The sequence below is a fragment of the Chiroxiphia lanceolata genome, chromosome 7 (genome assembly GCF_009829145.1).
Source record: "Chiroxiphia lanceolata isolate bChiLan1 chromosome 7, bChiLan1.pri, whole genome shotgun sequence".
Lineage (NCBI taxonomy): Eukaryota > Metazoa > Chordata > Aves > Passeriformes > Pipridae > Chiroxiphia > Chiroxiphia lanceolata.
The window spans coordinates 4,730,076-4,757,403 of NC_045643.1; the positions used below are offsets into that span (position 1 = coordinate 4,730,076).

The following is a 27,328-nucleotide window of genomic DNA, read 5'->3' on the forward strand; positions in this document are numbered from 1 at the left end:
GTCTTTAAAGTATGATGAGCTCTTTCTATAATGGCTTGCCCAGTGGGTGAATGAGCAATGCCCGTACGATGAGTAATCTGCCATTTTTGCATAAACTGATGTACTCTGGTACCTGTATAAGCAGGTCCATTATCTGTTTTTATTTGTTGTGGTTTCCCCATCACTGCAAAACACTCACATAGATGTCTCTTAACATGTAGGGCTTTTTCCCCTGTCTGAGCTGTGGCCCATATGAAGTGACTGAATGTGTCAATGCATACATGTATGTACTTAAACCTTCCATATGGAGCATAATGTGTGACATCCATTTGCCAGATTTCATTACTTTTTAACCCTCTAGGATTTACTCCCATACCTAATCCCACACCACTATTATGGTTGCTACATGTTGCACAGGATCTAACAATGTTTTTGGCATCACTTAAAGTGATATCAAACATCTTCTTGAGTCCCCTAGCATTTTGATGATATTGTTCATGATTTTTCTGCGCTTTGATAAACTCTTCTTCATCCTCTGTAGCCATGGAAACTAACCTATCCGCCCTAGCATTTCCTTCACCTAGTCCAATGTCCCATTTATGACTCCTTATATGTATGATGGCATATTCATGATCTCTGTTGGTCACTGCTAACCACAATTGACAAAATAATTGAAATAACCTCTTATTCTGGACTTCCTTAATTAAGGCCCCCTCTATTCGGTTTACTACTCCGGCTACATAGAATGAATCAGTGACAATATTAAGGGGTCTATTCATGCTAGCTAATACTCTAACTACTGCTAGCAATTCTAAAGTTTGCAATGAATCCATAGGTTTTCCTGTTATGATTTCATGCTTCCATTCTCCTTTCTCCATCCAAGTTAAAGCAGCTGTGTGGGACTTTTTGCCAGCATCTGTATAAACTGTTCGTGCGTGTGGAATCGGTTGGTCCTGCTTTTTAGGTTTCAGCATCCATTGCCAGGAACCAATCCATGCTGTAGGAACATTATTCAATTTGCTGGTAATTATAGGACATGATAATCCCAATAATGCTTCTTGAAGATCCTCGTTAGTACGTAGATACCAATTAAGAACATTTTTGTGCATTGGCAATCGTATGCGTACAGGTTCTTGAGCATCAATCTGTAATACACGCTCTCTACCCTTTTTTATTAGGGCTGCCAACATTTCAATTTTTTGTAAAAGTGTTTTAGACTGTTGTATGCTAGTCAATAGCCATTCTATGACACCTATATCCTCCCCCGCTTCTGTTTGTGACTGTGTAATGGCTCCTAAGACATATCGTTTATCAGCCCAAAAAGTAAGTTCTAAAGGTAGGTCCCACTGTCATCTCCGGACACGGCCTTGAGTGACACAGTCTAAAATTTGTTGGAGTATAAGTTGTTGATGCTTTGTTACAGTAATCCTTGTTGCCGGGTCTGTTCCCTTTAATAGGGGTCGCAATTCAGCCAAAAGGTCAGCAGGGATTCCTACTACAGGACGTAGCCACCGTAAATCTCCAAGAAGTTTTTGTGCATCATTCACAGTCCTCAATTTTGATTGAAATATCAATTTCTGTGGAATAACAGCATGTCGAGAGATAGTCCATCCTAAATATCTCCATGGTGCTGTCGTTTGAATTTTTTCATCTGCTATCATTAATTTAAATTGTTCCAAATGTTTGTGAATTATTTGTATTTGCTGGGGTACAAAATCTTCAGGCTGACAGAATAAAATATCATCCATATAATGATAGATTATACAATCAGGTCATCTACGCCTCAGGGCTTGTAATGCAGTTTCCACATATAATTGGCATAGGGTTGGACTGTTTTTCATCCCTTGTGGTAATACTGTCCACTCAAACCTTTGATCAGGTTTTTCTCGATTGATGGCAGGTAATGTAAAAGCAAAACGTTTAGTATCACGAGGATGTAACTGAATTGTAAAGAAACAATCTTTTAAATCTATAATCAGTAAAGACCAGTTCATAGGGAGCATTGCAGGATTTGGCAGTCCAGGTTGTAAAGCTCCCATAGCCTCCATTTGTGAATTGACTGCTCGCAGATCATGCAATAATCGATATTTTCCAGACTGTTTCTTTATTACAAATATAGGTGTATTCCAGGGACTAGTAGAAAGTTTTAAATGTCCTTGATTAAATTGTTCTTGCACTAATTTATGAGCAGCTTCCAGGCTTTCCCGTTTTAGAGGCCACTGCTTAACCCATACCGGAGTATCAATAACCCAAGTAATAGGAATTGGGAAAGACCAAGCAATGGCTATTTCCCCAAAGGGTGATCACTGGAGAGTTTCATTCCGATTTGTGTTAGGACATCTCTTCCTATTAAACATTGTACTGTTGATGGAAGTTGTAAGACAGACAAAACAGCATTAGCTACACGACCCTCCACTTCTATACTTAAAGTAGGAGTCCGCATAGCAATTGAGGCACCTCCAATGCCAGTCACAGTTGTAGTAGAAGGTTGCAGAGGCCAATGTTTCGGCCAAAAATGAGGTGCTATTATGCTAGAATCCACTCCTGTATCCAGCAAAGCATTTAGTATTTTTGTTTGATCCTTCCAGATAATTGTAATTTTATGTTTTGGTCGTTCGTTTAAATCTAGTGTCAATAAGGTAAGTCCTTTTGTAGAACCAAATCCACGATCTCCACGTTGCATTAATTGTCGGTTATTGGTCAAAGGTTTTGTTAACTGAGGTAAGGATATCAATTGAGCAATGCATTGTCTTTTAGGAATTTTCAAAGGTGGAAAAATAGTGTATGCCATGACCATTATCTGTCCAGTATAATCAGCATCAATAAGTCCAGGCAATACAAATAAGCCAGCAAGACTAGCTGATGATCTTCCTATCAGCAGTGCACCAAACACTTGTTTATTTATTATCAAAGGCCCAAAAATTCCAGTGGGAATCTTTTGAGGTTGAGTGGATAGCAAGGTGACCTCTACTGCTGTTGCCAAATCCAATCCGAGGCTACCGGCTGTGGTAGGCTGTAATTCAGAGTTGTTGGCTGTGATAGATTGTAATCCAGGGTTGTTGGTTGCGGCGGGTTGCAGCTGCTTTCTTGTCTGTGAAAAGGATTGTTCGGTGAAAAACTGTTGGTCGGAGTTGTCTGTGCTGCAGCGACGACTTGTGTCCGCGCGTGGCCACTGCAATTCCTCACGCTCCGTCGTGAGTTTCCCGAGCGATTTCGGCAGGCAGAAGTATTGTGGGTGGAGCTCTGGCATTGCTGGCACCAAACTCCTGTTGCTCGGCAGTCTTTTCTAATGTGTCCAATGTTTCCACATCGATAACATTTCATTCAACTTTTTCCTCCTGAAGCACTCTGCACCGTTGCCTGAAGGGGCGCAAGAGCAGCTAAAACCTGAGCCTGAGAACTTACTGCTTGCTCCTTAATACCCTTAGCTAGATCATGAATAGCATTAACTAAAAATGCATTTTCTCCTGTAGGAATAGTTAACATTTTCTCTAACACTGCCTCTATAATCCAGTGAGGACCTTCATTAGTTATGACCTGCTTAACAGTACTGGAAGCATTCTGTAATATACACTGTTTCATCAAAGCCCCTTTCATATAATCTGGAACTCCTGCTTTTGTAATTGCTGCAGTTAATCTGTCAACAAATTCACCAAGCGATTCATTCCTCCCTTGCTTTAGGCTCATGTACATCGGCATTCCACCTGGCTCTTTCACCTTATCTAAAGCTCTTCTAACAAGCTCCATCACTTCTCTAACCTTATCTGGCCCAATGTGTATTTGTGCTTCAGTCCGAGTATATGGTCCCGTCCCCAGTAACTCATCTATTGTAATACCATGTAGGGGGATTCCTTGTGGTCGCTGTTCAGCTACGCTCTCATTAACAAGTGCTTGCCAATGTGCATTAAACAGTAATTGTTGATGTTCTGTAAGTATCAGGCGTGTTATAGAGCGAAGATCTGATGGTAGTAAAAGATGTGTGCTCCAAAAATAATCTAACATTTGTTTAGTCGGCTCCCCATGCAAGCCAAATTCACTAACAGTACTTCGTAGCTGTGCCAGGACTTTCCAATCTAAAGCAGTAACAGTAGCTATCACTGCCCCATTAGCATCTTGATTATATATAGCAGGAAAAGCCTGAGAGTTTACAGCCTACAATCCATGAGAATCACCCTGCTCCATACAGTGCCTAGCAAGCGCAGCCCACGTCTCTCTCCGCTCTTTCGCCATGGCCTCCGCCAGGTCACTATGTGCCCCAGGGACAGGCTCCTTGGTCAGCTTAGCAGGAGAAGGGGGTACCGGCCAGGGCTCGCATTGCTCTGCTGGCACTACAGATTGATCGGGTGACACGGCAGGCACTGCAGATACCTCTGCAGGGGGTGCTGTAATGGGTGCAGAGGGAAAAGGTGCAGCAGGGATTGAAACTGTTTGCACAGCTGGGGGTGAGGGTTTGTACGAAAACCAATCAGTAGTTTTATACTCCGTATTCTGATGTCTCACACTGTGTGCTTGTTCTGCTGCCCTGCGTTCTGCCTCATGTTGCAACAAGGTATTATAAACCACCCTCCAAAGCTTTCCTAGCTTTTTTGCAAATTTATCATCATCTAAAGCAGCCTCACATATTTTATCACCAAATTTACGCCATTCCTCTAAGGAATGTACAGTATGCGGATTAATAAAACAATCCTTAGCATATCCAAAAGTAAGCAACTCTCTGAGTTCCTTTTTAAGATCTATATCCTTAACACCCTTTTTCTGTAAAAATTCAGAGAACAAACTATATGCTGCTTCCCTATCCATACCTATATCAGCACGCTGTTGCAGCCTTTCAGGGTCCGGCAGCACGTACGGTAGAGCTTGTCTGTACAGCGCTCCAGGTGCGAAATCGCTCCTTATGCTGACTTTTTTCGACCAGCCTCGCTGCTAAAGGCTCCGACACCTTGCCATCCAACCGTGGATTCCCCCGTTTTCTTTAAGTCGAGGAGGTGGGGAGTTGGGGTCACCATTTGTTGTGGACGACGGGACAAGAAGAACACACTAATCCAAAATGAATCGTGACTTATCCCACTTTATTATGGTGTTAGCACAGCTTTATTGTGTTGTTAATTAGCCTCATACATATTGCAAGTGCTAGCTCATTATTGGCTCCTGATTACCTAAGTTATATTTGTGTAAATGCTGTTTCTTTCTCATTCTTATAGTTACTTGGTTGCTACTGGTTCCACTTTCCCATCTACTTTATTCTATTCTTTTGTCACTTATGCAGTTTCACAGATACAGTAACCTTCGAATAGTTTTCCCTTACCGTGGGACCAGAGCTATAGCATCTCTCTCATGCCCTCTTTCTATCAACCACGTTTCTGTAATACTTTCCACAGCTGGGGACAAGGAGGGCAAGGGGGCCCTGGCGGGACACATCCGCTGGGTGCTTCTGGCCAGGGGCAGGGGCACAGGCAGGGCTGGGGGCCAGCCTGGGCCCCTGCGGCTGCCCAGCCCATGGGGCTGTGGCCCAGAGCCCACTGAGCCAGAGCTCTGGGCCCAAAGAGCTGCTGCCACCACAGGGAGGGGGCGGGGCACCTCGAGCAGGGCTGCACAGTCGCTGCTGCCCAAGCCACAGACAACAGCAGCAGGCTGTGCACAGGAGCAGCAGCACCCACATATTCTGGAATTTTGGGAGTCGGGCTGGCAGTTGCAGTGTAGGACTGAAAAAAGCAAACAATAGCCCTTATCCCCAGCCAACAAAGCATGCAACCTTTGGCTCTCTGGTGCAGTTGCTGGACCAGCCAGGGCACTCCATGGGCAGCAAGAGCGTTCTGTCCTGGCACCTTTAGTCTGGGAGGAATCTTCGTCCATATGGAATTCTGGCAATCCAACAGCCTAACCCTAACTGAATCCCTAAAATTTTCCTAACCCTAACCCTAACCCAAAACCTAACCATAACTCAAACCCTATATCCTAATCCTAACCATAACTAACCCTAAGCCAAACCCTAACATTAAACCTTAACCCTAACTCTAACCCTAACATTAACCCTAAAACAAACTGTAACTCTAAACCTAACCCTATCCCTAAATCTAACCCTGACCCTAATCGTAACTAATGGTAAACCTCACCCTAAACTTACCCCTAATTGAAAACCCTGACCATAATGCTCATCCTAACCCAAGCGACTGCCATTCCAACCAGGAAAGAAAGCCAAGACCCTCCATCTCTCATGCACAGTTGGTGCGCCACCCTTGGCATTAGGTGGACAGCAACAACTTTCTGTCCTGGAACCTTTGGTCTGGGAGGAATATTTGCCAGTATGCAATTTTGGCAGTGGGACTGGCAAATAGAGCGTAGGGCAGAAAAAAACAAAACAAGCCCTTATTCCCAGAAAAATCTTCATCCTTATGCAATTTCAGGAGTGGGAATGACACTTAGAGCGCAGGACTGAAAAAAGAAAACAACAGCCCTTATTCCCAGAAAAAAAAGCATGGAAATTTTGGCTTTCAGGTGCACTTGAGAGGCCATCCTGGGCAACACATGCCCAGCAAGAGCTTTCTGTCTTGGCACATTTTGTCTGGGAGGAATATTCATCCGTAGGCAACTTAGGCAGTGGGACTTCCACTTCGAGAGCAGGAATGAAAAGAGCAAACAAGAGCCCTTCCCCCCAGCCAACAAAGCCTGCAACCTTTGGCTCTCTGATGCACTTGGTGGGCCAGCCTAGGCACTCCATGAGCAGCAAGCTTTCTGTCCAGGCACGTTTGGTCTGAGGGGAATCTTCGTCCGCCCACCAGTTTGGCATACAAACTGGCCAGTAAGAGTCCAGGGCTGAACTAAGCAAAGAAACAGACCTTATTCCCGGAAAAAAGAGCATGGAAATTTTGGATTTCATGTGCAGTTGTTGGGCAAGCCTGGGCAATCCATGGGCAGCAAGAGCTTTCTGCCCTGGAACCTTTGGTCTGGAAGGAATCTCCATCCATCCACCAGTTTGGCAGCCAAACTGGCCAGTTAGAGCGCAAGGCTGAAAAAAGCAAACAAGAGCCCTTCTCCCCAGCCAACAAAGCCTGCAACCTTTGGCTTTGAGGTGCACTTGGTGGGCCAGCCTGGACACTCGATGGGCAGCAAGAGCTTTCTGTCCTGGCATCTTTGCTCTGGGAGGAATCTTCATCTGTCTGCCAGTTTGGCAGGCACACTGGCAGTTGGAGCGCAGGGCTGAAAAGAGCAAACAAGAGCCCTTCTCCTCAGCCACGAAATCCTGCAACATTTAGTTCTCTGGTGCACTTGGCGGGCCAGCCTGGGTACTTCATAAGGAGCAAGACCTTTTTGTCCTTGCTGCTTCAGTCTTGGAGGAATCTTTGTCCGTCTGCCAGTTTGGCAGCCAAACTGGCCAGTAAGAGCGCAGGGTTGAAAAAAGCAAAAAAAAAGCCTTTCTTTCCAGCCAACGAACCCTGCAACCTTTGACTCTCTGGTGCACTTGGTGGGGCAGCCTGGGCACTCCATGGGCAGCAAGAGCTTTCTGTCCTTGCACTTTTGGTCTGGGAGGAATCTTTGTCAATCCGCAATGTTAAAAGGCAAGCTGGCAGTTGGAGCACATGCCTGAAAAGAGCAAACAAGAGCCCTTCTCCCCAGTCAAGAAAGCCTGCAACCTTTGGCTCTCTGGTGCACGTGGTGGGCCAGCCTAGGCACTCCATGGTCAGCAAGAGCTTTCTGTCCTGGCACCTTTGGTCTGGGAGGAATCTTCGTCCATCTTCCAGTTCGGAATGCAAACTGGTACTTGGAGTGCTGGACTGAACAAAGCAAAGCACAACCCTGATTCCTAGAAAAAAAAGCATGGAAATTTTTGCTCTCTGGTGCAGTTGGTGGGCCAGCCTGGGCACTCCATGGCCAGCAGGAGCTTTCTGTCTAGGCACCTTTGGTCTGGGAGGAATCTCCGTCCGTCCAGCAGTTTCGCAGGCAAACGGGCAGTAGGAGCGCAAGACGGAAAAAAAGCAAACAAGAGCCCTTCTCCTCAGCCAAAAAAGCCTGCAATCTTTGGCTCTGTGGTGCACGTGGTGGACCAGACTGGGCACTTCATGAGGAGCAATAGGTTTCTGTCCTTACTGCTTCAGTCTTGGAGAAATATTTGTTCGTCTGCCAGTTTGGCAGCCAAACTGGCCAGTTAGAGCACAAGGCTTAAAAAAGCAAACAAGAACCCTTCTCCCAAGCCAAGAAAGCCTACAACCGTTGGCTCTCTGGTGCACTTGGTGGGGCAACCTGGGCACTCCATGGGCAACAAGAGCTTTCTGTCCGGGCACCTTTGGTCTGGGAGGAATCTTCATCTGTCCGCAAGTTTGGCATGCAAACTGCCTGTTGGAGCACAGGGCTGAAAAAAGCAAACAAGAGCACTTATTCCCAGAAAAAAAAGCATGGAAATTTTGGCTTTCTGGTGCACTTGGTGGGCCAACCTGGGCACTCCATGGTCAGCAAGAGCTTTCTGTCCTGACACCTTTGGTCTGCAGGAATCTTCGTCCGTCCGCCATTTTAAAAGGTAAACTGGTGCTTGGTCGCATACCTGAAAAGAGCAAACAAGAACCCTTCTCTCCAGCCAAGAAAGTTTGCAACCTTTGACTATCTGGTGCACTTGGTGGGGCAGCCTGGGCACCCCATGGGCAGCAAGAGCTTTCTGTCCGGGCACCTTCAGTCTGGGAGGAATCTTCATCTGTCCACATGTTTGCCAGGCAAACGGGCAGTTGGAGCGCAGGAATGAAAAAAGCAAAAAAGAGCGCTTATTCCCAGACAAGAAAGCCTACAACCTTTGGCTCTCTGGTGCACTTGGTGGGTCAGCCTGGCTGCTCCATGAGCAGCAAGCCCTTTCTGTCCTGAAACCTTTGGTCTGGGAGGAATCTTCGTCCATCCTTCAGTTTGTCAGGCAAACAGGCAGTTGGAGCGCAGGGCTGAAAAGAGCAAACAAGAGCCCTTCTCCCCAGCCAACAAAGCCTGCAACCTTTGGCTTTGAGGTGCACTTGGTGGGTCAGCCTGGGCACTCCATGGCCAAGAAAGAGCTTTCTGTCCTGACACCTTTGGTCTGGGTGGAATCTTCATCCGTCCTCCAGTTTGGCAGGCAAACTGGCAGTTGGAGCACAGGGCTGAAAAGAACAAACAAGAACCCTTCTCCCCAACCAACAAAGCCTGCAACCTTTGGCTTTCCAGTGCACTTGGTGGGTCAGCCTGGGCAATCCATGGACAGCAAGAGCTTTCTGTCCTGAGACCTTCGGTCTGGGTGGAATCTTTGTCCGTCTTCCAGTTTGGCATGCAAACTGGCGCTTGGAGCGCAGGGCTGAACAAAGCAAAGAAACAGCCCTTATTCCCAGAAAAAAAAGCATGGAAATTTTGGCTTTCAGGTGCACTTGGTAGGCCAGCCTGGGCACTCCATGGGCAGAAAGAGCTTTCTGTCCTGGCACCTTTGCTCGGGGAGGAGTCTTGGTCTGGCCTACAGGTTGTCAGGTAAACTGGCCATTGGAGCGCAAGGCTGAACAAAGCAAAGAACAGCCATTATTCCCAGAAAAAAAAGCATGGAAATTTTGCCTTTGAGGTGCAGTTGGTGGGTCAGCCTGGGCACTCCATGAGTAGCAAGAGCTTTTTGTCCTTGCTACTATGGTCTCGGAGGACTCTTCGCCTCTCCGCCAGTATGACAGCAAACTGGGCAGCTGATGCACAGGAATGAAAAAAGCAAACAGGAGCCCTTTTCCCCAGCCAACAAAGCCTGCAACCTTTAGTTCTCTGGTGCACTTGGTGGGCCAGCCTGAGCAATCCATAGTCAGCAAGAGCTTTCTGTCCTGGCACCTTTGGTCTGGGAGGAATCTTTGTCCGTCCACCATTTTGTCAGGTAAACTGGCAGTTGGAGCGCAGGGCACAAAAAAAGCAAACAAGAACCGTTCTCCACATTCATGAAAGCCTGCAACCTTTGGCTCTGAGGTGCACTTGGTGGGCCAGCCTGGGAACTCCATGGGTAGCAAGAGCTTTCTTTCCTGGCACCTTTGGTCTGAGAGGAATCTCCATCCGTCCAACAGTTTGGCAGGCAAACTGGCAGTTGGAGCGCAGGGATGAAAAGAGCAAACAAGAACCCTTCTCCCCAACCAACAAAGCCTGCAACCTTTGACTCTCTGGTGCACTTGGTGGGCCAACCTGGGCAATCCATGGACAGCAGGAGCTTTCTGTCCTGAGACCTTCGGTCTGGGTGGAATCTTTGTCCGTCTTCCAGTTTGGCATGCAAACTGGCGCTTGGAGCGCAGGGCTGAACAAAGCAAAGAAAAAGCCCTTATTCCCAGAAAAAAAAGCATGGAAATTTTGGCTTTCAGGTACACTTGGTAGGCCAGCCTGGGCACTCCATGGGCAGCAAGAGCTTTCTATCCTGGCACCTTCAGTCTGATAGGAATCTTTGCCCGTCCGCCGTTTTGTCAGGCAAACTGGCAACTGGAGCGCAGGGTACAAAAAATACAAACAAGAGCCCTTCTCCCCAGCCAAGAAAGCCTACAACCGTTGGCTCTCTGGTGCACTTGGTGGGCCAGCCTGGGTACTCCATGGTCAGCAAGAGCTTTCTGTCCTGAAACCTTTGGTCTGGGAGGAATCTTTGTCCATCCGCCATTTTGTCAGGCAAAATGGCAGTTGGAGCGCAGGGCACAAAAAATGAAAACAGGACCCATTCTCCCCAGCCAAGAAAGCCTGCAACCTTTGGCTCTGAGGTGCACTTGGTGGGTCAGCCTGGGCACTCCAAGGGCAGCAAGAGCTTTCTGTCCGGGCGCCTTCAGTCTGGGAGGAATTTTCGTCCGTCCTCCAGTTTGGCAGGCAAACTGGCAGTTGGAGCACAGGGATGAAAAGAACAAACAAGAACCCTTTTCCCCAGCCAACAAAGCCTGCAGCCTTTGGCTCTCTGGTGCACTTGGTGGGCCAGCCTGGGCAATCCATGGACAGCAAGAGCTTTCTGTCCTGAAACCTTTGGTCTGGGAGGAATCTTCGTCCATCCTCCATTTTGTCAGGCAAACTGACAGTTGGAGCGCAGGGCTGAACAAAACAAAGAACAGTCATTATTCCCAGAAAAAAAAGCATGGAAATTGCTACTATGGTCTCGGAGGACTCTTCGTCTCTCCGCCAGTATGACAGCAAACCGGGCAGCTGATGCACAGGAATGAAAAAAGCAAACAAGAACCGTTCTCCCCAGCCATGAAAGCCTGCAACCTTTGGCTGCTCCATGGGCAGCAAGAGCTTTCTATCCTGGCTCCTTTGCTCTGGGAGGAATCTTCATCTGTCCAACAGTTTGCCAGGTAAAATGGCAGTTGGAGCGCAGGGCTGAAAAGAGCAAACAAGAGCCGTTGTCCCCAGTCAACAAAGCCTGCAACCTTTGACTCTCTGGTGCACTTGGTGGGTCAGCCTGGGCACTCCATGGTCTGGTAGAGCTTTCTGTCCCGAGACATTTGGTCTGGGTGGAATCTTTGTCCGTCTTCTAGTTTGGCATGCAAACTGGCGCTTGAAACGCAGGGCTGAACAAAGCAAAGAAACAGCCCTTATTCCCGGAAAAAAAAACATGGAAATTTTGGCTCTCTGGTGCACTTGGTAGGCCAACCTGGGCACTCCATGGGCAGAAAGAGCTTTCTATCCTGGCACCTTCAGTCTGATAGGAATCTTTGCCCGTCCGCCGTTTTGTCAGGCAAACTGGCAGTTGGAGTGCAGCGCTGAAAAAAGCAAACAAGAGTTCTTATTCCCAGAAAAAAAAGTATGGAAATTTTGGCTTTCCAGTGCACTTGGTGGGCCAGCCTGAGCACTCCATGGGCAGCAAGAGCTTTCGATCCTGACACCTTTGGTCTGGGAGGAATCTTTGTCCGTCCACCATTTTGTCAGGTAAACTGGCAGTTGGAGCGCAGGGCACAAAAAAAGCAAGCAAGAGCCATTCTCCCCAGCCAAGAAAGCCTGCGACCTTTGGCTCTGAGGTGCACTTGGTGTGCCAGCCTTGGTACTCCATGGGCAGCAAGAACTTTCTATCCTGGCACCTTCAGTCTGGGAGGAATCTTCGTCGATCTTCCATTTTGTCAGGCAAACTGGTCTGGCATCTTTGGTCTGGAAGGAATCTTTGTCCGTCCGACATTTTCAAAGGCAAACTGGCAGTTGGCACGCATGCCTTAAAAAAGCAACAAGAGCCTTTATTCCCAGGAAAATAAGCATGGAAATTTTGGCTTTCAGGTGCAGTTGGTGGGTCAGCCTGGGCACTCCATGAGCAGTAAGAGCTTTCTGTTCTTACACCTTTGGTCTGGCAGGAATCTCCATCCATCCACCAGTTTGGCAGCCAAACTGGCCAGTTAGAGCGCAAGGCTGAAAAAAGCAAACAAGAGCCCTTCTCCCCAGCCAAGAAAGCCTACAACCTTTGGTTCTCTGGTCCAGTTGGTGTGCCAGCCTGGGCACTCCATGGGCAGCAAGACCTTTCTTTCCTGGCACCTTTGGTCGGGGAGGAAACTTTGTCCGTCTGCCAGTTTGGCAGGTAAACTGGCAATTGGAGCGCAGGGTTGAAAAAAGCAAACAAATGCCCTTCTCCCCAGCCAAGAATGCTTGCAACCTTTGGCTTTGAGGTGCCCTTGGTGGGCCAGCCTGGGAACTCCATGGGTAGCAAGAGCTTCTGTCCTGGTACCTTTGATCTGGGAGGAATCTTCGTTTGTCCGCCAGTTTGGCAGGCAAACTGGCACTTGGACCGCAAGACTGAAAAAGCGAACAAGAGCCGTTCTCCTTAGCCAAGAAAGCCTGCAACCATTGTCTCTCTGGTGCAGTTTGTGGGCCAGCCTGGGCACTCCACGGGCAGCAAGAACTTTCTGTCCTGACACCTTTTTTCTGGGAGGAGTCTTCATCCTTATGCAATTTTGGGTGTCGGGGAATAAGCTGGGAGGTAGATCTGAAAAAAGCAAACAGTAGCCAATTCCCCAGTGAAGAAAGACTGGAAGCTTTTGCTGTCTGGTGTTCTTGGTTGGTCAGCCTGGGCACTCCATGGGCAGCAAGAGTTTACTGTACTGGCACCCTTGGTGTGATAGGTATCGTTGTTTGTATGCAATTTTGGGAGTCAGGTTGGCAGTTGGGTGTCAGGACAGAAAACAGGAAAGAACAGCCCTTATCCCCAGGAATGAAAGCCTGCAAGCTGTGCCTTTGTAGTGCAGTTGGTGGGTCAGGTTGAGCACTCCATGGGCAGCAAGAGCATTCTGTTCTGGTATATTTTTTCTGGGAGAAATCTTCGTCCGTTTGCAATTTTGGAAGTCCTCCTGGCAATTGGAAGGCAGGTCGGAAAACAGGGAACAACAACCTTTGTCACCAGGAAAAAAAGACAGGAAGCTTTTGCTTTGTGATGCGGTTGGTGTGTCTATCTGGGCACTCCATGGACAGCAAGAGCTTTCTGTGCTGACACCTTTAGTGTGGGAGGAATCTTTGTCCGTATGCAATTATGGGACTTGGTCTGGCAGTCGGGAGGCAGGGTTGAAAACAGGAAACAACAGCCCTTATCCCCAGGAAAGAAAGCCTGGAAGCTTTGGCTTTTCGGTACAGTTGGTGGATCAGCCTGGAGACTCCATTGGCAGGAAGAGTTTTCTGTGTTGGCACCTGTGTTCTGGGAGGAATCTTCGTCCGTATGCAATTTTGGGAGTCGGGCTGGCAGTTTGGAGGCAGATCTGAAAAAACAAACAACAGCCCTTATCACCAGGAAAGAAAGCCTGGAAGCTTTGGCTTTGTGGTGCAGTTGATGTGTCTATCTGGGCACTCCATGGACAGGAAGAACTTTCTGTGCTAGCACCTTTGGTGTGAGAGAAATCTTTGTTTGTATGAAATTTTGGGAGTCTGGCTGACAGTTGGGAGGCAGGTGTGAAAACAGGAAAGAAGAGGGTTCATCTGCAGGAAAGAAATCCTGGAAGCTGTGGCTTTGTGGTGCAGTTGTTGAGTCAGTCTGGGGACTCCATGGGCAGCAAGAGCTTTCTCTCCATGTACCTTTGTTCTGGGAGGAATCTTCGTCCATTTGCAATTTTGGGACTCGGGCTGGCAGTTGGGAGGCAGGTCTTGTGGGGTGAAGTCGTAGCCCCACAATTGAAGTTTGAGGGATTTGGAATATTACAAAGTGTTGGGCCATTCTCCATGAGAGCAGTGGAACTAATTAGATAGTTCCCTTGGACACAGCCTTGAGTTAAGAGTATAAGGTTAAAGGTGTTTGGCTGAGTGCAGGCGCTGCATTCCTGGGTGTTTTTGTAAGAATATGTTTACGTTACACGTGTGGGAAAATAGAAGTTAGAGAACTCAATAAAGCTGCCTTCTACACTGAACAGGCAGTCATCTTTCTGTCTTGTCATCCTAGTGTGTGTGTCGTGTGTCTTTCTTCCCCCACAGACCAAGGCCTCCGACAGGTACCCTACGACAAGGTCTGTAAACAGGAAACAACACCCCTTATCTCCAGGAAAGAAAGCCTGGAAACTTTGGCTTTGTGGTGCAGTTGCTTTGTCAGCCTGAAGACTCCATGGGTAGCAAGAGCTTTCTGTGCTGGCATCTTTGCTGAGGGAAGAATCTTTGTTTCTGTGCAATTTTGGGAGTCGGGCTGGCAGTTGAGAGGCAGGGCTGAAAACAGGAAACAACAACCATTATCCCCAGGAAAGAAAGCCTGGAAGCTTTGGTTTTGTGATGCAGTTGTTGAGCCAGCCTGGAGACTCCATGGGTAGCAAGAGCTTTCTCTCCATGTACCTTTGTTCTGGGAGGAATCTTTGTCCGTATGCAATTTTGGGAGTTTGGCTGGCAGTTTGGAGGCAGAGTTGAAAACAGGAAACAACAGCCTGTATCCCCAGAAAAGAAAGACTGGAAACTTTGGCTTTGTGGTCTAGTTTTTGTGTAAGCCTGCGGACTCCATGGGCAGCAAGAGCTTTCTGTGATGGCCTCTTTGCTCTGGGAGGAATCTTTGTTTGTATACAATTTTGGGAATTGGGTAGGCGGTTTGGAGGCAGGGCTGGAAACAGGAAACAACAGCCCTTATTTCCAGGAAAGAAAGCCTGGAAGCTTTGGCTTTGTGGTGCAGTTGGTTTGTCAGCATGAGGACTCCATGGGCAGCAAGAGCTTTCTGTGCTGGCAACTTTAGACTGGTAAGAATCTTTGTTTGTATGCAATTTTGGGAATTGGGTTGGCAGTTGGGAGGCATGGTTCAAAACAGGAAAGAACAGCCCTAATCCCCTGGAAAAAAAGCTTGCAAGATTTGGCTCTGTGGTGCAGTTGGTGGACCAACCTGGGGACTCCATGGGCAGCAAGAGCTTTCTGTTGTGGCAGCTTTGGTGTGGGAGGAATCTTTGTTTGTATGCAATTTTGGGAGACGGTCTGGTAGTTGGGAGGTAGGTCTGAAAACAGGAAGCAACAGCCCTTATCTCCAGGAAAGAAAGCCTGGAAGCTTTGGCTTTGTGGTGCAGTTTGTTTGTCAACCTGGAGAGTCCATTGGCAGCAAGAGCTTTCTCTGCTGGCACCTTTAGTCTGGGAGGAATCTTTGTTTGTATGCAATTTTGGGAGTAAGTCTGGCAGTTGGGAGGCAGGTCTGAAAACAGGAAATAACAGCCCTTTTCCCCAGGAAAGAAAGCCTGGAAGCTTTGGCTTTGTGGTGCAGTTGGTTTGTCAGCCTGGAGACTCCATTAGCAGCAAGAGCTGTGTCTCTGCTGTGTCTGACAACTGCCAGCACGACTCTCAAAACTGCATACAGACGAAGATTCTCCCACAGCAAAGGTGCCAGCATAGAAAGCTCTTCCTGCCCATGGATTCTCCAGACCAACACACCAACTGCACCGCAAAGCCAGGATTTCTTTCTTGGGATTAAGGTCTCTTCATTCCTGTTTTCAGCTCTGACTCCCAACTGCCAGCCTGACTCCCAAAATTGCATACAGGCGAAGATTTCTTCCAGACCAAAGGTGCCAGGACAGAAAGCTCTTGCTGCGCATGGAGTGCCCAGCCTGGCCCACCAACTGCACCACAAAGCCAAAGCTTCCAGGCTTTCTTTCCTGGGGTAATGGCTATTGTTTCCTGTTTTCAGCCCATCCTCCCAACTGCCAGCCTGACTCCCAAAATTGCATACGGACAAAGATTTCTTCCAGACCAAAGGTGCCAGGACAGAAAGCTCTTGCTGCTCATGGAGTGCCCAGACTGGTCCACCAAAAGCACCAAAAAGCAAAAGCTTCCAGTCTTTCTTTCCTGGGGATATGGGCTGTTGTTTCCTGTTTTCAGACCAGTCTCTCAACTGCCAGACCGACTCCCAAAATTGCATACAAAGATTCCTCCCAGAATAAAGGTGCCAGCACAGAAAGCTCTTGCTGCCCATAGAGTGCCCAGGCTGACCCACGGAGTGCACCATGAAGCCAAAGTTTCCAACCTTTCTTTCCTGGGGATAATGGCTGTTGTTTGCTTTTTTCAGACCTACCTCCCAACTGCCAACCCTACTCCCAAAATTGCATACGAACAAAGATTCCTCCCAGAACAAAGGTACATGGAGAGAAAGCTCTTGCTGCCCACGAAGTACCCAGGCTGACCCAAAAACTAAATCACAAAGAAAAGTTTCCAGGTTTTCTTTCCTGGTGATAAGGGCTGTTGTTTCCTGTTTTCAGCCCTGCCTCCCAACTACCAACATGACTCCCAAACTTGCATACAAACAAAGATTCCTCCCACACCAAGGGTGCCAGCACAAAAAGCTCTTGCTGCTCACGGAGTGCCCATCCTGGCCCCACAACTGAACCACAAAGCCAAAGCTTCCACGTTTTCTTTCCTGGTGATAAGGGCTGTTGTTTTCTGTTTTCAGCTGTGTCTGACACCTGCTAGCCCAACACTCAAAATTGCATACGAATGAAGATTCGTCCTGCAACAAAGTTGCCAGCACAGAAAGCTCTTGCTGCCCATGGAGTGCCTAGCCTGGCCCACCAAATGCACCACAAAGCCAAAGCTTCTAGTCTTTCTTTCTTGGGGAGAAGGGCTGTTGTTTGTTTTTTCAACCCTGTGCTGCAACTGTCAGCCCGACTCCAAAAATTGCATATGGAGGAAGATTCCTCCCAGAACAAAGATGCCAGCACAGAAAGCTTTTGTTACCCATGGAGCACCCAGGCTGGCCCACCAACTGCACCTCAAAGCAAAAGCTTCCAGGCTTTCTTTCCTGGGGACAAGGGCTGTTGTTTGCTTTTTTCAACCCTTCACTTTTTCTGCCTGCCTGAGTCCCAAAATTCCATACGAATGAAGATTCCTCTCAGATCAAAGATGCCAGCAAAGACACAGGGACATTGGTGACATCATTGAGGACAAGGGTGCCACCCCTGGGGACAAAAGTGCCATCACAAAGACATTGGTGATAACTATGAGAACACGGGTGCCACCGCTGGGGGCATCAGTGACATCACAGGGACATTGCTGACATCACTGGGGACACCGGTCAAGACAGAGTCATGCTGCAGTAAAAGAGATGGAACTTTATTTTGAGAGAGAAGGAGGGAAATAGAGGACTGTTGGGTGCTGGAAGAGCATTAGGAGAGTATTGGGAGATTTGGGAGTCCCAAATTGTGGGGGACTCACATTGATAGGTAAGTCTTCAGAAAAGCACCAGATCAAGCATCCGGATATTTTTGTCTTATCTGAGGTCTTCTTCCTACGTTTAACACACTGAGCGCTCCAGACACCCCTTTTTCTAACCTTCCCTTCCATGTCTCAAAAGCCTGCCCCTTATCAAGGGGCTTTTTGGCCAAAGGGATTCCCCACCAGTGTCTGGGACTATGTTCCCTCTTTCTCACAATTGGTCAACTTACCCTTGCAGTTCTCTGCCTGTATTTTGGATCACTTCTGTCATGCTGCTCACAGCAGCCCTGCCAGGGAGCATCAGCCTTTGGTTTTTCCAGAGCTGTCAGTGTAAGATCCAAGCACTCTGGAAGTTTAAGGGCTGTAGTGTGTCATCCCTCTGGCCCGCAGGCAGGGACAGGCAATTAGCACTTCTGTGGCACAGCTGCCCTCTGCAACAGTATTTCCATCCTACCAAGGGATCTCCTCGGGGTAGTGCCTGAAGGTTTAGGTCTTCTTGTAAGTCCTCTCTCAAGAACATATTGAGGAGAAAAAACACCAGTGAACCTCTCAAGAGTGGCACCGTGTTAGGTGAAAGAACTCAGCAGCATCTGTGCACTTCCAGGTTCCTGGGAGAGACATGAAGGACCACCAGGGCAGGGTGTGATCTATTGCCATGTGCACTGGAAACTCCAGGTCAACTCCCCATGGCATTCATCACAGACCTGTCAACCACTCTTGGTTGACACTCACAATAGAACCAGTACTTCTAGCACTGGCTTCTCACCCAGTCCACAGAGGTTCTTTAGCCTTCCCTGGAGAGACATGGAAGGACTAGACAGGGTGTCTCTCTTTGCATTGCACAGACAAGTCTTGAGCACACACCTGGTGTTGCTGTGGGGAGACGACCCTGAGCAAGTACAATTGCCATCAGCCTCCTGGGGAAGCCTTGAAGTTATGTGGGACAAAGAGTGTCGCGGTGTCACTTGGCATTTACGGTACTAAACCCTGGCAAAGCCCCTGGATGCAGCTCTGGGATGTGCTTCTGTGGACAGAGCTCCCCACGTCCATTCCTCAGGCCGTGGGGCATCTCAGATAGTGGCAGAGCAGGTGGCACTCCACAGGGCTGAGGTGCATCCAGGTTCCGGGCGTTGCAGCAGGAGCCCCAGGAGATACTGCCCCTGCTGCCATGAACTCTCTGTGTGTGTGTGCAAGGGAAGAACTCGTGTGTCTGAAAACCCTTGTGTGACCAAACAGTAAGCCCCCACCAGGGCACCACTGACTCTTGGCCAACTGGCCATCCACCAGGCCCCCAGAGGCCATTTTCCAGCACTGTTACCCAGCACGTCATTCCCAGTCTGTCCGTACATCCGGGGTTGCCCCATCCCAGGGACAGAATCCGGCAGAAGTTCACTTCTTCCAAATGTATAAAAATCTGCTGTGTTTCTTTTCTCAGCGGAATGCACGGGTGGGCGAAACCCCCAGTATCCCCTGGCCATAATAAAAGTCTGCTTTACATATTGTTTAAGGATTTTTTTGAATCAATTTCTGTGTTTAAAAATGCAAAGGGCCCTTTGGTCTTTTTTTTTTTCCTGATATCATTTACCCAAGACCTTTCTTTGAATTTCAGGGACAGTTCTGTGTGCAGGGATGGATAGGAAAAGACTCCTGGCATGGTAGATCTTCCAGGAAGATCTCTTTAACTTCCACCCTCTGATCTGATCCACCTCTGATTTCTAGTGTAAAGCCTGAGTGCTCTGCCAGCTTGGTCACAGTTCTGCTGTGTGTCACTCCTGCAATGGAGGCAGGGACAGGCCATGGGAACTGCTGGGACAGAACTGAGCTCCAAAAGGAAAAGGGATCTCCTCAGGGCAGTGCCTGAAGGCTCAAGTGTTCTTTCAAAGTTGCTGCCAAGAACAACCTCCAGGAAGTTTCCTGCTGCATAAAGCACCACTGAAGAGCTGAAGTTGGTGACTGTACAGGATGGGGGCACACAGCCCTGTCCCTTCCACAGCCAGGCCTCCATGAATACTCTTGAAGGACCAACAGTGACCAAAATAGTCTGGCCTGTGAACCCCAGACTCCCCGAACTCACCTGACACCACCATGGCCTCGTTGGGGCTGCACGTGAAAAACATCACAGCGGGGGAAGACCCTGGGGCCGGGATCGATCGTCCATCAAGCTCCCAGCCTGGCCCTGCCCTCTGCTCTGCTCTGGGCTGGATTTCTCCCCTGTAGGTGCAGCTGAGGTGGCTCCAGGGCGGGCAGGAGCTTTCGGGGCACGGGGTGGCCCCCGACGTGCTGCTGGAACCGCCCTGGGCAGGGACACCTCCGCCTGCCAGGGTGGGCATGTCAGCCTGGGGCACCTCCTCACCCGAGCCTGGGGGACGGGCCAGCAACTGGGAGAAGATTTGGGAAGGAATGGGGAGGCCGAGAAGGGGTTGGGGGTCGTGGAGGTAACTGGGAAGGGATTTGGGGGAGTTTGGGGGGTTGAGAGGGAGGTTGGGGAGATTGGGGCGACAGTGAGGGGTTTTGGGAAATTGTCAGGGGTCTGGGAAGGGACTGTGAGAGAGTTTGGGGGCGTCCTCGAGAGGAAGGGGGCAACTAGGAGAGGGTTTGAGGGGTTCTGGGAGGGCTGGAGGTAACTGGGAGGGGTTTGAGGGTATCTTGTGGGCTTTTGTGGGTCTGGGAGGCAGTCTGGGGGCCTCGGAGGGTTTGCGGGGAAGTTGGGAGTGTCCTGTGGGACTGGGATGGGATTTGAGGGCTCCTGGAGGGGCTTGGAGGGGTTTATGCCTTTATATTGTGAGCATTGTCTGGTATTGCTGGGGGTAATCAGTGAGCTGACTGTTTCATAGTCATCCAAATTTTAACATACAATAGGATTATTAGAATAAAAAGCAAAAGGGTAATATCAACAAAACAGTAACAGGGTGAAACTCTTGGTTGAAGACTCTGGTTGCTTCTTTTACTCCAGTAGTTAACTCTTTTTCGTCTGGGTTTTAATCCCAGCTTTGGCATTTTGCTGTAAACGTTGTGTCCCCATATCTATTGGAAATTATATTATATAAATTATATAAATTATAAATTATATTATGAGAACCAACTGGAATCCCAAGGTATCCCTATATTGACAGGATTTCACTAACTGGCTTTTAATTTGTCCTGGCTTATCGCCATAATGCTTCTGCTAATTAGCCACTTGAATCAGATTGAATTGAGTTGTTTTCAGGTTGGGTTCTCTTGTTGACACCAAGGTTTTTTAGTGGATTCAGTTTCAGGCACAAAGGACTTTGAGGGAGGTAAAGAATAATCTTCCCTTTGTTCATCATCACAGGGATCACTCACTCTATTTTCATTAATGTGAGGAAGAGGAGACTGTAGAAACATCAGTTGAACTTCAGAGTCTCCTGGTTTCTTTCTCTCCTCAGAGTTAGAATCAGGGTTCTCTGTGGTTTCCCATGTCTCAATGCCAGGGTAAGACACTAGTTTATGAAGTTGCCTGACCAAACCAGGAGCCTGGTTTTTTAGCAACAGTTTTCTCTCTGCACTCTGGTGCAGCAAGACTTCGAAGGTGGTCAACCTCAGTTTGAAGCAGCTCATTTTTAGCAACAAGTTGATCCGATTTTTCTCCTGTTTCCCTCTCAAAGGCTAACGATGACTTCAACACCACATTTTCTGATTTCAAAACAGTAGACTCAACATCAGAAATCCATTCAAAGCAGGTGAATTTTTAGCTTCTTGTGCACAAGACAAACAGGCTTATAACACTACACGAATTGTACCTTTACCATTTCCCTCCTTACACTTCTGCTTAGCCTGACATTGTTCCATGCATAGCACAATTTTCTCCTTAACTTTCTGAAACCTTAGAACCAAGTCTTTTCCAGCCTGGGAAGGCAGAGATTTGCATTTTTGCAGCAGATTATGCTTGACAACCCTGCTTCATTGCAGCAATTTAATGCCATCCGAAAGGAGGGAGTTTAGATTTTTGCCTGTCAGTGCCCCCCGGAAAGTCGAGACCCTTGTGTCCAACGAGTCCGTGGCATCTTGTAATGAGATCCTTCATGTAAAGATTCACAGGATCAGAGGGTGATTTGAGTGCCCTCGTTGGGGGGATCTCAGCCAACAACATGAAGACCCCTCAGCAGACCCTGCTGAAGTGTTTCCCACTGCTGGCAACTGAAAGAACTCACTCCAACATTTCAGGAAATAACACTATTAATACAAATTGTGACAGGTTAATAAGGTTTGTCATCGTTGGTGATAAGGTCTGGCTGCAAAAATATGTTTTAAAGCAATCTTCTGACATATATGAAGCAAGCACAAGCTCTGGTCCTAAAAGCAATAGTTAGCATGCCTTGCCAGTGCCCTTGGCCATCTCCAGCACAACTTGTCCTGTGCTGTCCCACAGTTGCTTCTGTTTCCCTGCAGGCTGCAGACACTCATCCGGCTTCCCCCCCCGGCTCTCACCCCTGCCGTTTGCAACCCTTCCCTGATCGCTGCCCACCCTCACACTCTGTTTCTTCAAATACACACATGGAGTGATCTCATCCTTCTTCTGGATGCTTCTCCTCCCACAGTAATGCCCTTGCAGGGACATTTCTTTCTCCTCGTTCCCTCTCTCTACCTTTCAAACTGCAGTGTGGGGCAGTGTCTCTGTCTCGGGCAGTTTCCTTCCTCCTAGGAAAGCTCCAGCAGGTGGGATACAACCTTTCCAGCAGCATGCCAAGCCCTCAGCCTTCCTGGGGCCTTTCCCCTGCCCTGACAGCAGCAGTTTCCGTGTGTTGTCCCCAGGCTGCTCCTTTCAGCTGCTGGCACAGACAGGGCCCAGCTGTGCCAGCTGCTGTCCCATCCTGCACTCAGCACAAGGGACAGGGTAGCCCAAAGAGAAGCCCCGTTGCTGGAGTGAGCCCAGGCCCTCAGGCAGAGGGGATCTCCCAGTCCCTGTGACAGCCTGTTGGTCACAGCCTTGTGCTGGGCTGTCAGAGACCCTGCTCTGCCCCTCTCTGAGATGCCCCACAACCTGAAGGACAGACACAGGGAGCTCTGTTCACAGAAGCACATCCCAGGGCTGCATTCAGGTGGTTTCCCAGGGGATGTGACTCTCAAAATGAAGTGACCTCAAGACACTGTCCTTCCTAACCTCTCTAGAAGTCGCTGATGGTGTTTGTGCTCACTCGGATTCCTTTCTCCACACACACACACACACACACACACACACACACGCACACAGTGTGGATGCTTAACTCTCTTCTTTACAGTGCAAATATGTTCATTTGATGTTCCTCCGTGGGGGACAAACAATCCTTATGAGGTGGAGAAATAGACCAGTGCTGGGAACAGTGATGCAAGGGACTGGTCTGTGATGAGTGCACTGGGGCCCCTTGAGCAGGGGGTCCAGAAAATCGGGTCACAGGCCAGAAGATTTTGGTCACTGTTGGTCCTTCAAGAGTATTCATGGAGGCCTGGCTGTGGAAGGGACAGGGCTGTGTGCCCCCATCCTGTACAGTCACCAACTTCAGCTCTTCAGTGGTGCTTTATGCAGCAGGAAACTTCCTGGAGGTTGTTCTTGGCAGCAACTTTGAAAGAACACTTGAGCCTTCAGGCACTGCCCTGAGGAGATCCCTTTTCCTTTTGGAGCTCAGTTCTGTCCCAGCAGTTCCCATGGCCTGTCTCTGCCTGCATTGCAGGAGTGACACACAGCAGAACTGTGACCAAGCAAGGCCCAGCACAGGGAGGGTGCGGCTGGAAGAGGCCAGGGTAGAACCTGCCAAGCACTCAGGACACTGTCACCCTGAGCCAGCTGTGCCACCTCCCAGAGAGGAATAGGGCCGGGCAGCTGCTCCCAGGCCTGTGCTCTGCTCAGGGAGCTGGGCCCGTGGCTGCAGAGCTGCCCCATGGCTCTGTTGCAGTTCTGATTGCACAGGAGGGGCTTCACCTGTTCCCTGAGGGTGGAGGCTTGGCTGGGTGGGAGAGGAGGGGAGGGGGCTTGTTCAGAGGGACGGGTATGCACTGGAGGGGGTCATATGGAGATCTCTAAACATTCGATGACACATGGTTTTTGTTTTGTCTCAGGCCCTAATCTTATGTCTTCTTCTGGGAGATTTTCCTCCTGGAGGTGTTTCCCTGTGCCATGACTTTTCCCTGTCAGCACTCCATCCGAATGTCTGTGTGCTCACTTTGGCCTGAGAGAAACCTACCTGTTTGCAGGGCACTGACTGGGCAACTTTTCTTTCTGCAGGTGGAAAAGGGCAGATAAAGAAAAAACAGATGGGTCCAGCAGAAGTGATTCTGCTTCTGTCAAAGGCAGAGCAGAGGCCGAAAGCACTTTAGGAAGTTGCTAGCAGAAGCGCTGTGCATTCCAAGTTACGGCTCAGGAGTCTCAGTGATTTGTCCAACATGGGAGCTCCTTTTCCATTTCTCAACCCCCAGATTCCTCAGAAGTAGGAAACTGAAAATACTGACTCAGAAAAGCTCCTTTCCTTCCTAATAATTGTGCTTTGTCCTTCCCATTTTACAGTGCTGTTATGGGTTATAAATCTGAGAGAGGAATTTTCCCTTCCCCTGCTTTCCCTGTAAGAGAAACAGAGTTCGAAGGGGGGAAGGGAGTCGATTAGCCTTACAAGGGAACTGGCCGATCAGTTAATGGGCCTTGAACTGCTGGGGGGTGGGGGAATGTTTGAGACAGAGACGAGGAGGACACGAGAGACCGCGGTGTGTTCGGACAAGGACAGGGACGGGGACTGTTTTTCGGGCATCTCCGGAGGAGGGTCTGGGAGCCAGCTCTCTTCCCTGGTTTTTCCGTCCTGGTGGGACCTGCCTGCCGATCCTGCGCTGCCAGTGTCGTGTGATTCCCGCCGGGGCCGACGTGTCTTTGTTGCTTCTTTTCATCGGAGAGGTCTGTGCTTGCTGGAGAAGGGCGGAGAACCTTGGAAGCACTGTCATCTGGGAACAGTGGGTCCTCTTGAGGGGGTGAACTTTTTTTCTCCTCTCGTCCCTTCCCTCCATTGAGGAGAAGGGGTCCCCCCCCGTTTCCCTCTCGGTTTCTCCTGCGGGCCAGGGCTGCTCCCTCCAGACCCCTCTGCCCACGTGGTGGCTGCCGGAGCCCACAGCGCCCCCTGTCGACCACAACCAGGTACTGCAGGTCCTGCACCTCCCAGCGATCCCACAGCGCCCCCTGCCGACCACGACCAGGTACTGCAGGTCCTGCACCTCCCAGCGATCCCACAGCGCCCCCTGCCGACCACGACCAGGTACTGCAGGTCCTGCACCTCCCAGCGATCCAACAACATCCCCGGCGGGCCACAATTAGGACTGTGCTAACGGACAGAGGAGTATCCATTTAGACTTGTTGTTGTTATTGTTGTTTCTTGTTACTGTTTTTGCTAACATACATATATCTTTTAATAAAGGGTGGTTATTTCTTCTGTTTTTCCACATTTTCCTCGAGTAAAGCCCCTTAATTTGACATTACAATTGCAGAGAGAGAGGAGTTTTGGTCTACCTCATAGCTCATCCTCTTTAGCAAACAGTCCAGTCTCACCGTGACTGCGACAAGTGCTCTTGGAAATGTACTGGTGTGATCTGGATCTGGGAGCAGCCCTGACCTCACACAGCACTCATCCAGTGGCAGGAAGACCCTGCCTGGCTCCTGCTGGGGTTCTCTCCACCCACCGACAGCTTCTCCCTGCAGAGGTGTGGGCAGGATGAGACCTGACCCCAGCAGGCAGCTAAGTCCCTACCCCGGCATGAAGAACCCCGGAGCACAGGGACCCTGCTTTGCAGGACAGCCCCAGGCACCCCTGGTTGCACTCCCACCTTCCCACCCTGCAGCCATCCCTGGGAGAAGGAGCCCACCTGCGCTGTCCCTCTGACGGTGCTGCAGGGAAGGCCTGCCCTGGAGAACATCCTCCTCCTGTGCAACAGAGAAACTGGGAGAGTCCTGACAGATGCACAAGGCTGTGGGATGTGGTAGCTTTAGGAGATTCCTCCAGGAACACAAGCAACATTGCCCTGCACCTGTAGACTCACTCTGCAGAGGAGTGTGAAGTTGTGTCCTCAAGGGAAGTCTCAGCTGAACACCTCCCATCTTTCCGCAGCCTTTAACCTCCCTCTGCCTTGCTTCTCTTCTCTCGTGGCTACAGGCAGTGCCGTCAGCCCTGCTGGGCTGTGCAGACGAGCTGCTCCTGGGCAGAGCTATCGCTCTGCAGTGCTGCCCGCTTGCCAGGAGCTCCATGTGTGCCAGGAACCCGGCCCAGCTGAGCAGCAGAGCAAAAGCCAAAGGCAGCCCTTTCTCTGCCCCTCTGGGTTCCCTGCAGGTGTCCCTGGGGCTCCAGGGGAACCTGCTGTGGAATGGGCTGAAGGAAACAATGATGTTCCCTCTTCTCACCTCTTCAGTGACACTTCTTTCCAGCAGCGACATTTCTCCTCTTAGAAAATTAACAGGGTATGATGATCACCTTTTCTAGTTTCATCATTACACAGGACACCAGGAGGATGACAGCAAAGGATCTAATAACTCCCTGGTGCAGTGGGGGTTTTCCTGGAGTCACACACGGAAATGTGTCAGGGCTCTGAGAGGTGTGCACACCTGAGCTGGACTGACTCACACCCACTGGGGTGTTCAGAGACACGAGTCCTTCCCTCGCACACACATAGGTCCTGCAGCAAGAAAGGGAGGAAATAGAAGACAGGGACAGTGACTGGGTGTCTGGACTGCTCAGGAGCTCATCAGCTCAGGTGGCAGCTCCTGCAGCTCCAGGGCCAGACCTGCTTCCCAGTGGCCCAGGCAGCTGCTGCCATGTGGGCACAAGCTCTGCTGCCCAGGAGGGTCCTGTAGAGCAGGGCTTTGCAGATGGCCATGTAGCAGTCGTAGGACATGATGGTGAGAAGAGGAACCTCCACTGTGATCAAGAAGAAAAGCAGAAAACACCTGTGCAGCTCATCCTGAGTAGGAGATGCCCCTGGTGTTCCAGAGGGAATTGGCCATGGATGTGGGGACAGTGGTGCAGATGTAGCCCAGGTGTGAGAGGCTACGGTGCTGAGGATGAGTCCATTGCCCAGGAGGGCAGCCAGGGAGATGCCCAAGAAGCAGAAGTGCAAGAGCTGCAGCCGTTGCATGCCAGGAGGAGGAACTGGGGGATGGAGCTGCTGATGGACATGAGTTTCCTCCGGGGATCAGTGTCCAAGGAGGAAAAGGCAGTGAAAACTTTGGGACAGATTTCCTAGATCAAAGTCCATGAATTCCTCTGAGCATCTGCCCTCATCCCAAGTATTTGCAGTCACACATATGTAGATTCTAGACTATAGAAGACAGGCTTAGCATGACTTTAAGATGATTTCTTCTGAATTTTCTGATTTATTTTTCTACTACCAGGTCTGACAACTGTGTCACGGTGAAACGGGGGGCATCACGGAACCAAAGGAACCCTGAGACATTTCAGAATCCCACGTGTGTTGGGGCTGTCTGAGCTGGAGTTCATTTTCTCACTGCAGCCATCACAGTGCTGTGCTTTGCATTGGGAGCTACAAAGGGGTTAACCACACCAGTGCTTTGGCAACTGCTGAGCAGGTCTGGCACAGCATCCACATTGTCAGCTTCCTCCCCTGAATTGGGGGCAAGATCATGGGAGGGGATACAGACAGGCCAGTTGAGCCAAATTGACCAAAGGGATATTCCAGAACATATGGCGTCAGCTCAGCTATGAAAGCTCAGGAAAGGAACAGGAAAGGGGAAATCCATTTTTTTACAATACTTGTCTTCTGAGCGGCCTCTCTGTGTGGTGAAGCCCTGCTTCCCGTGAAGTGGCCAGGC

The 27,328-nt window shown here is 49.4% G+C and overlaps 1 long non-coding RNA gene across 1 annotated transcript; it reads left to right on the top strand.

Moving 5' to 3' along the window:
• Positions 1–3,764: 3,764 nt before the first annotated feature.
• LOC116789669 lies at positions 3,765–24,024 on the top strand. Its single transcript, XR_004358121.1, has 3 exons — positions 3,765–3,775; positions 4,849–4,856; positions 23,956–24,024. It is a non-coding gene; the product is annotated as an uncharacterized LOC116789669 (long non-coding RNA).
• The last annotated feature ends 3,304 nt before the right edge of the window (positions 24,025–27,328 follow it).